The 7,289-nt window shown below is 49.4% G+C and overlaps 1 long non-coding RNA gene across 1 annotated transcript; it reads left to right on the top strand.

Annotated features, from left to right (window-relative positions):
- Positions 1-4,415: 4,415 nt before the first annotated feature.
- LOC120643910 lies at positions 4,416-6,117 on the top strand. The gene is made up of 2 exons (XR_005663240.1): positions 4,416-4,897; positions 5,390-6,117. It is a non-coding gene; the product is annotated as an uncharacterized LOC120643910 (long non-coding RNA).
- The last annotated feature ends 1,172 nt before the right edge of the window (positions 6,118-7,289 follow it).

Genomic DNA, 7,289 nt, shown 5'->3' with positions numbered 1-7,289 from the left:
CAAGCCAGCTCAGTCCTAAGCTTTCTACGCTCTCTAGCTGCTTCCTTAAGCAGCCTCTTCTGGTTGTCGAGAGCGGCGTACAACTCCCTAACCTCTGTATCAAGCAGGTCGATCGTGGAGTTTACCTCTGAATCGCTCTCGGATCTAGGAGAAGTGCTGGAGTGCGTCGGTGTAGCATGTCCACTTGAAGACGCACGAGTACCATCGGCTTCGCCCGCCATGGTACATAAGCTCTTGCACCGAGCGGCCGCCAAGCAAAGGCCGATGAAGCCGGTGGCTTCCTTGTCCCGCTTCTTCTTCTTCTTGTCATCGTCATCGGAGGTCGGTGAAGAAGAGCGGTCGGTGTCGAAGCTCTTGTCGAGGTCGCTGAGCTGCGCCAGGAAGGCCTTCTCCCGCTTCTTGGCCTTGTACTGGAAGCGCTTCTTGAACGATTCCTTGTCGAAGCGTCCTCCCCGGTCACGACTGCGGTGCTTGTGGCGCTGACGCTCCTTTTTGGAGCCTCCCTCGTCGCGGTCGCGGTGGCGGTAGTAGTCGAAGGGGTTGTTCTAGCCACCGCCGGACTTCTTGGGGCAATCGGCGATGAAGTGGTTCAGATCGCCGCAATTGTAGCACCCGGGGTTCTTCTTCCTCTACCTGTTGTGGTAGACGCGCTGGAACTTGCTGATGAGGAGGCACAAGTCGTCGTCGCCCAGCGTCTCCAGCTGCTCATCTGAAACAGAAGGCAAAGAGGCAAGAGAAAAGCCAAGAGCAGAGTTAGCGTTAGAGCTCAATCCACCACCTGGGCAGTCACAAGAGCGATGCTCTTGGAAGGAGGGGCACCATTGAGCTTGGCTCGTGTCTGGTTATCCACCTCCGTGGCCTTGAGCTTGCTGAGAAGCTCGTTCACAGTAAGAGTCTCATAGCCTGCAGACTCAATGATCATGTTCACCTTGAGATCCCACACAGAGCGGTCAAGTGCGTAGAGCAACTTGAGAGCCTTCTCGTGCTCTGTGTACTCAAGGGCACCAGCAGATCTGTTCGCATTGACTTTGTTCACAATCGACTGAAAACGACTGAACATCAAGTCAATGCTCTCACCCGGCTCCTGTGTGAAGTTCTCGTACTCACGCCGGTGAGTCTCGAACAGTATGGCCTTCACATGAGGTGTACCCTCGTGGTAGTTCTCAAGGCACGTCCAAATTTTGTGGGCTTCCTGAAAACCCTGGACGCGTGAGAACTCCGCACGAGAAATGCCAGCGAACAAGGCATTGACGGCCATGGCGTTAGCCTCGTGCTGGGTCACCTGGAGAGGTGTGGTCCGAACAGCAAGCACCTCGTAAAGCTGGTTCGTGGTAATTTCCCAGACATCGGCTCCCATGCCCTGCAGGAAGACTCTCATGCGAACCTTCCAGTAGGCATAATCCTCGCCGGAAAACACCAGAATCTTATCAAGACTCGCCATGGTCGCCGAGTGGTTTTCGAACCGGTTAAGGTACTGAAAACCTCAACCGAGCTCTGAGACCAATTGAGGGACCGAAGCCGGCAACCAGAGGGGGGGTGAATGGGAGCTGATCAAAATTTCTTTCGAAATTCAAACCGTCACCCTATATCCCACAAATCACCCAAGCCCTCAAGCGTTCTGACCAATGTTTGGAGTAGCTATGGAAAAGCTAAACCAACACAAAAGGCCTCGAACGTGCGAGCGAAACCACGAAGCAAATCGGAAGCGACTCAGGAAAACAGCCGACCTGATCTGCCAGGACCGGTCTGATCGGTGCACTTTACCGGTCTGACCGGTCTCGGCTGTTCAAAAACTAGCAGACCGGTCTGACCGGTCTTGCCTACCGGTCTGACCGGTGGCACCCAGAAAACCCCCGAAAACTTGGATTCAAACGATGAATCTCAACCAAACGACCACAAAAATCGATGAAACTTGAGGGATAGCTTCGCCCCTACCCCGTGAATATATCCCTAAGAGATCTCGTCCTAAAGATCAACAAATCTTGAGAATTCGAGGAGAGATCAAGAAGGATTGGGGTTTTCTCAAAAACTCAAGAACTCCAATTCTGAAGAGCTAGCGATTCCAGAAGGTTTGGCACGAGGCTAGAAGCAGAGGAACCACTACAAAGAGCTCATGGAACTGTCGCAATCGTGTGCACCAAAAACGAGACCAAAATCCATCACAAACGGGCACAAAAACGACGATATTGGATCGATTCAAAAGACCAGAGGGCACAAGAAGTATGGGGCCTCCTTTCCCAATCAAATCCAATACAAAGTCTCACAAAACTATAATTAAATTCTACTGTAAAGAGAAGAACAGAGGGAAGGAGACACAGGGGCGGCAGCCTGGAGAATAGAAGAGTTCACGAACTGATTACAAAAGCCGCTCTAAACCTAACACAAGTGAAGGGGTATTTATACCCGCGGAACCGGTCAGACTGGTACGCTGGACCGGTCAGACATGTTGATTAGACCGGTCAGATCGGTGCCAGGGACCGGTCAGACCGGTTGGCCTGCAGCACCCCTGTACACGATCTCATCCGACGGCCGAGGTTCTTTCTTCGAAACGAAGTCTTCTCTGCGATGCCGCCATCTTGATGAAGATCAGGTCCGCGGTTTTGGAGGGTCCGCGAAACCCGGGTAGGTGGCCGGTTTTGAGAAAACCGCCAAAACCTCACGCGCGGGAAGATTCCTGCCTCCACGCCGTGGCCCTAGACGCTGTTCCCGCCTCGGCCTTCTGACGGCCCTAGACGCCGCCTGATGCCCGTCACCTCCTCGCCTGCAGCGAGGCCCTAGACGCCGTCGATGCCCGTCGCCTCCGTCAGTCCCGAGACCGACGCCCGTGCCTCCACGACTTGGCGTCTTCAACCGCCGTCCGCCTCCTTGGTTTTGTGGCGCAAACCAAGAAACCCTCCTTCCGTCGCCGCTTGCGCCCTCGATCCAGGAGTGGACGCCACAGCTGCCGCCCGGTCCGAGCTCCGGTCCCGGCTGCCCTTCACCGCCGTCCACCGCACGGTCCATCGGCCACAGCACCTCCACGGCAGCTCCCCGTCAACACTCGACGCCCGTGTACCTGCAATCCAAAGACCAAGCGCACGATCACACCGCACGATTGACAATTCGCTCATCACAGGCAGGATAGAATACTCACATTCCTCATTTAGAGTTCAGCTACATTCAGATTCTATCTTGATCAAGCTATGTTTATCAAGTTCGGTTCAACGATATTTACTTGACTGGTCTTGTTAACTTGAACATGTGACTCATGGACCCAAAAAAGGTTCAGGGTAGTTTTTATTTTAAATCACAGACAAGAGGCAATGCAATAAGCAGGGTCGATAATGATCGTATGGTGATGGCGCCCATACACAAAAGGATTCCAGCAGCCATAAAAGATACAGGATATTCTAAAAGCCACCGCTGCAACTTATATAGGTAATACTAATGTCTACAGAAATGGATATCAGAGCATCGCCAGCAATCTCCTAATAAATATTTCCTAATAACATGTTATTAGGATATCGCAATACCACTTTCATGGATTATTGAGAGAGGTGCTTTTACAGTCTCCCAACAATCTCACCACATTAGCAACTACTACATTAGGAGAGACTAAACTCTCCCTTTATAGTTTTGGAATTTTGAATTTTGCATCTAAACCAGGCCTTAGCTCTTAGCTCTGTTTCCCTTTTTTTTCCCCTCTACTAGGACATGCTTGCAGCAACAACATACTTGTATGCATCCCAAGGAGCAGACAAATGCTTGTCAATGCCTGCCGGAGCTGAGACAATCAGGTGAAATCATCACACTCCCCTTTCCTTATTCTATTACGTGCCCAACTATTTTGAGCTATCTCTTAGAATTTGGCAACCATTTTCTTTTCAGCGCAAGAGCTCTGAATTGTCGGTCAGTCTGAAGTCTGAACTTGTTGAAACTGCCTTGTTCCGAACTTGTGATTGAGCTACCTGCCTGAAACTGCAAGTCTGCAGGAGGTGGCCGACAGCAGCTTCCTCTACCTGGACGTGAAAGGCCACGCCTTTGACGCCGGCACTTGGAAGCGAGTAACCGCCGGAGAGCGGCGGCGCCACCGGGCGAGCCGCGCGCGGCATCAGGTCAGGCCGCCGGAGCCCTCGGCGCACCCGCATCCGGCAGTTTATTATGACCTCCCCGCAGTTTATAGCCTGGCTGCGCTGCTCCTCGTCGCGCGCAGTAGGCTGGCCGGATGCACCACGTCACGGCGCGGTCCGATTCTTGTTGCTGACCCCGTGCGGCGTTCCCCGCAGGCTCCCAGCACCAGTAACCCGTACGGCCGTACGGACGAATCGCCAGGAGGGAATCGGAAACAGGTGACACGGCGCAGCAAGATAGGATAGGAGGGGGGAGCCGGGGGCTGACACTGCATCCTTTCCCTCCCGTCCTTCTTCCTCGCTGACACTGCATCCTTTCCCTCCCCTCTGCTTCTTCCCTCTTTAGCACCGACACTTCATCCCTTCTCTCCTCTGCTTCTTCCCGCTTCCTCGTACACACTTCCTTCCGCTCTCTCTCTCCCTCCCTTATATATATTGACCCCCCAAGTAAAGCTAGCTTTGGCAGGGGCACGATCACGCACCGCAACCTTTACCTGGGGCACGGCGAAGATAGCGGAAGCGTCTTCCAACTCCAGCGAGTGCGTGACAACAGTAGCGCCAGGAGGGCGACGACGGCCATAAGCCGCCGACCTCTGCAAGTCGCCAGAACATGGCGTTTGCATTGCCATTGGGCGCAGGATTTGCTGCAGGATTGGCTGCTGGTGCTTTGCTGCGTCTAGGAGGACAGCCTACCTTGGTGCGTCTACCAAGGACGCCCCTAGCAAGGACCTGGTGGACCCCCCTAGGAAGGACCTTTACAGGTTCCTCTTTGGCACCAGGAGGAGAAGGTGAGGAAAAAGGGGGACATATCCTGTGCAATCAAGCTTATGGTGCAATCACCGTGCAATCCAACTAAAAAAAGTTTCAAAAAATTCTGAAAAAAATCTTCAATGTGCATCTCAACCTACTTCATATGTATATAAAATTTCAGGGTCAAATTCGTCCTCCTCTAGAAGTTACAAAAAAGACAAATTTAGGTTGCATTTGAACTATTACTTTTGTCAGAAAATTTGTCTTTTTTGTAACTTCTAGAGGAGGACGAATTTGACCCTGAAATTTTATATATAGATGAAGTAGGTTGAGATGCACATTGAAGATTTTTTTCAGAATTTTTTGAAACTTTTTTTAGTTGGATTGCACGGTAATTGCACCATAAACTTGATTGCACAGGATATGTCCCCAGGAAAAAGACCTCATTTTTTTTTCAATGTCCAATTTTTGTGCAGTGTGGTCGTACTCCCATCTCTCTACTCTAATGCATCCTCTAAAATGAACTTTAGGCACAACGTCCAAGACCTCTTCCCAGTTGGAGAGAGAGTTGCAGGTGTGTTTGGCGACACTGGGTGAACTCCAAAGGCATCTGGACGAGTGTAGGAAGGAACACGGTGAACTCGAATCTGAACTCGAAGTGAGGGCAAAAATCATTTCGGAACTCGAATTAAAGATTCAAGTCCAATTGGAAGTCGAAATAAAGATTAGGCTGGAATTGGAGGAGTGTAGGAAGGAACACGGTGAACTCGAATCTGAACTCGAAGTGAGGGTAAAAATCATTGGGGAACTCGAATTAAAGATTAAACTCCAACAGGAAGTCGAAATAAAGATTAGGCTGGAATTGGAGGAGTGTAGGGAGACAAACGATGAACTCCAAAAGCAATTAGAGGAGTGTACAAAGGAAAAGGTTATACTCGAATCGGAATTGGAGGCGTGTGAGGTGGAAGAGGGTGAACTCCAAAGGCAATTGGAGGACACAAGGAAGACGGTGGTTGTGTTAGCAGAGGCAAATGAGGCAGCTACAAAGGCATATGATGCTGAGAAGGCAAAAATTATGAAGGAAATACAGGTGTTAAAAAAGTAAGCAGCTGAGGAAGTAGGATGTGACAAGAAGGCATACTTATCATCGTGCATCTCCAAATGATTACTTGATTAGTGATGCCGATCTATTGTGTTGCTATGTAACCATGATCAGTTGGTACTATGCAGTAAAATATAACATGTATTTCCTTTATTATGTGCTATGTTATTGTTTGGATTCATTTTGTGAATACCGCGCCACAAGAGAGTGAACGGATTTAGAGATGCATACATACAACTAGCTAGCAGTAGATTACCACCGATAGAGTTGTGTTTTAGATATGGTTACGATCTCAGCTAGACAGCAAGACCTAATTTGCTATCCCTGAAGACCTAATTTGCTATCTGGGCTTTTGCAGACCCCGTGCCGTACGGCGCCACCAACACAAACACCCAAAAGCTTTGGAATTCAACCGACACGTCTCTTATACCTTTACCTTTGGCTTTCTATATTGTTTGCACTGTAGGGAAGTCCTGATCTTTATAGACAGATTTACCGTAGCCTCAATCTATCCGTGGATTCGATATAAACATTGGGGTATTGTAACACCCTGTGTTTTGCTAAGTTCCAAAAACCACTAGAAAGTATTTTGAAAACCTCCAACCACAACTTGTATGCTCGAGTGTTTGTTTGCTGGGTCATTTGGTGGTACACAAAAATTCCTTGAAATCAACCCCGAAATTCAAATCCTTTTGAAATCTACTCAAAACTCTATTCAAACAAAAGACAATACAAATAAAATCCTAATCCACGTCAATTTTTATCGATGTCGATCTTGTAGTCGTCCTCGTCGAGCTGGCCGAGGCTCACGATGCTCGCTGTGAGCCACGGGATGTAGTAGACGCCGGCAAGCGTACAATGCTCCCCCGTCTTGCAGGTGAAGAGGATGGTGCCACGGGATGAACCAATTTTATTTATATGTTTCATCTCGCCCACAAAACCATCAAACAATTGAGGCAGAGGAGGGTTCGAACCAAGCACACGAGACTTTGAGGGAAGCCCATCTTCCATTGGGCTGGCCGTCCACTTGTGTTAGGCCAGCGCATTAGGAGGTTTAGTACAAATGGTTGTTTTTCTGGAAAATAAAAACAAAACTTGCCATCCCGAGGAATCGAACCTGTGACCTGGCTATGGTAAAGACGAGCACTACCACCGTGCTACACACTTTGTTTGTAATTGTTGGGCATTACAAATATTTTAGTCTAGTGCCACGTGGGCGATGCGAAGAACACAACTATGATTGATATTTTTCTTTTTAATTCAGATTTAAAATTCGTAACTGGTATTTCTCCCTCGTATGAATTCCAAATTTGATGGTTTTTTCCTAA

Source organism: Panicum virgatum, chromosome 8K, assembly GCF_016808335.1.
Source record: "Panicum virgatum strain AP13 chromosome 8K, P.virgatum_v5, whole genome shotgun sequence".
Taxonomy (NCBI): Eukaryota; Viridiplantae; Streptophyta; class Magnoliopsida; order Poales; family Poaceae; genus Panicum; species Panicum virgatum.
The sequence above is the reverse complement of the archived record's forward strand: the minus strand, read 5'-3'. Positions and strand labels throughout refer to the sequence as shown.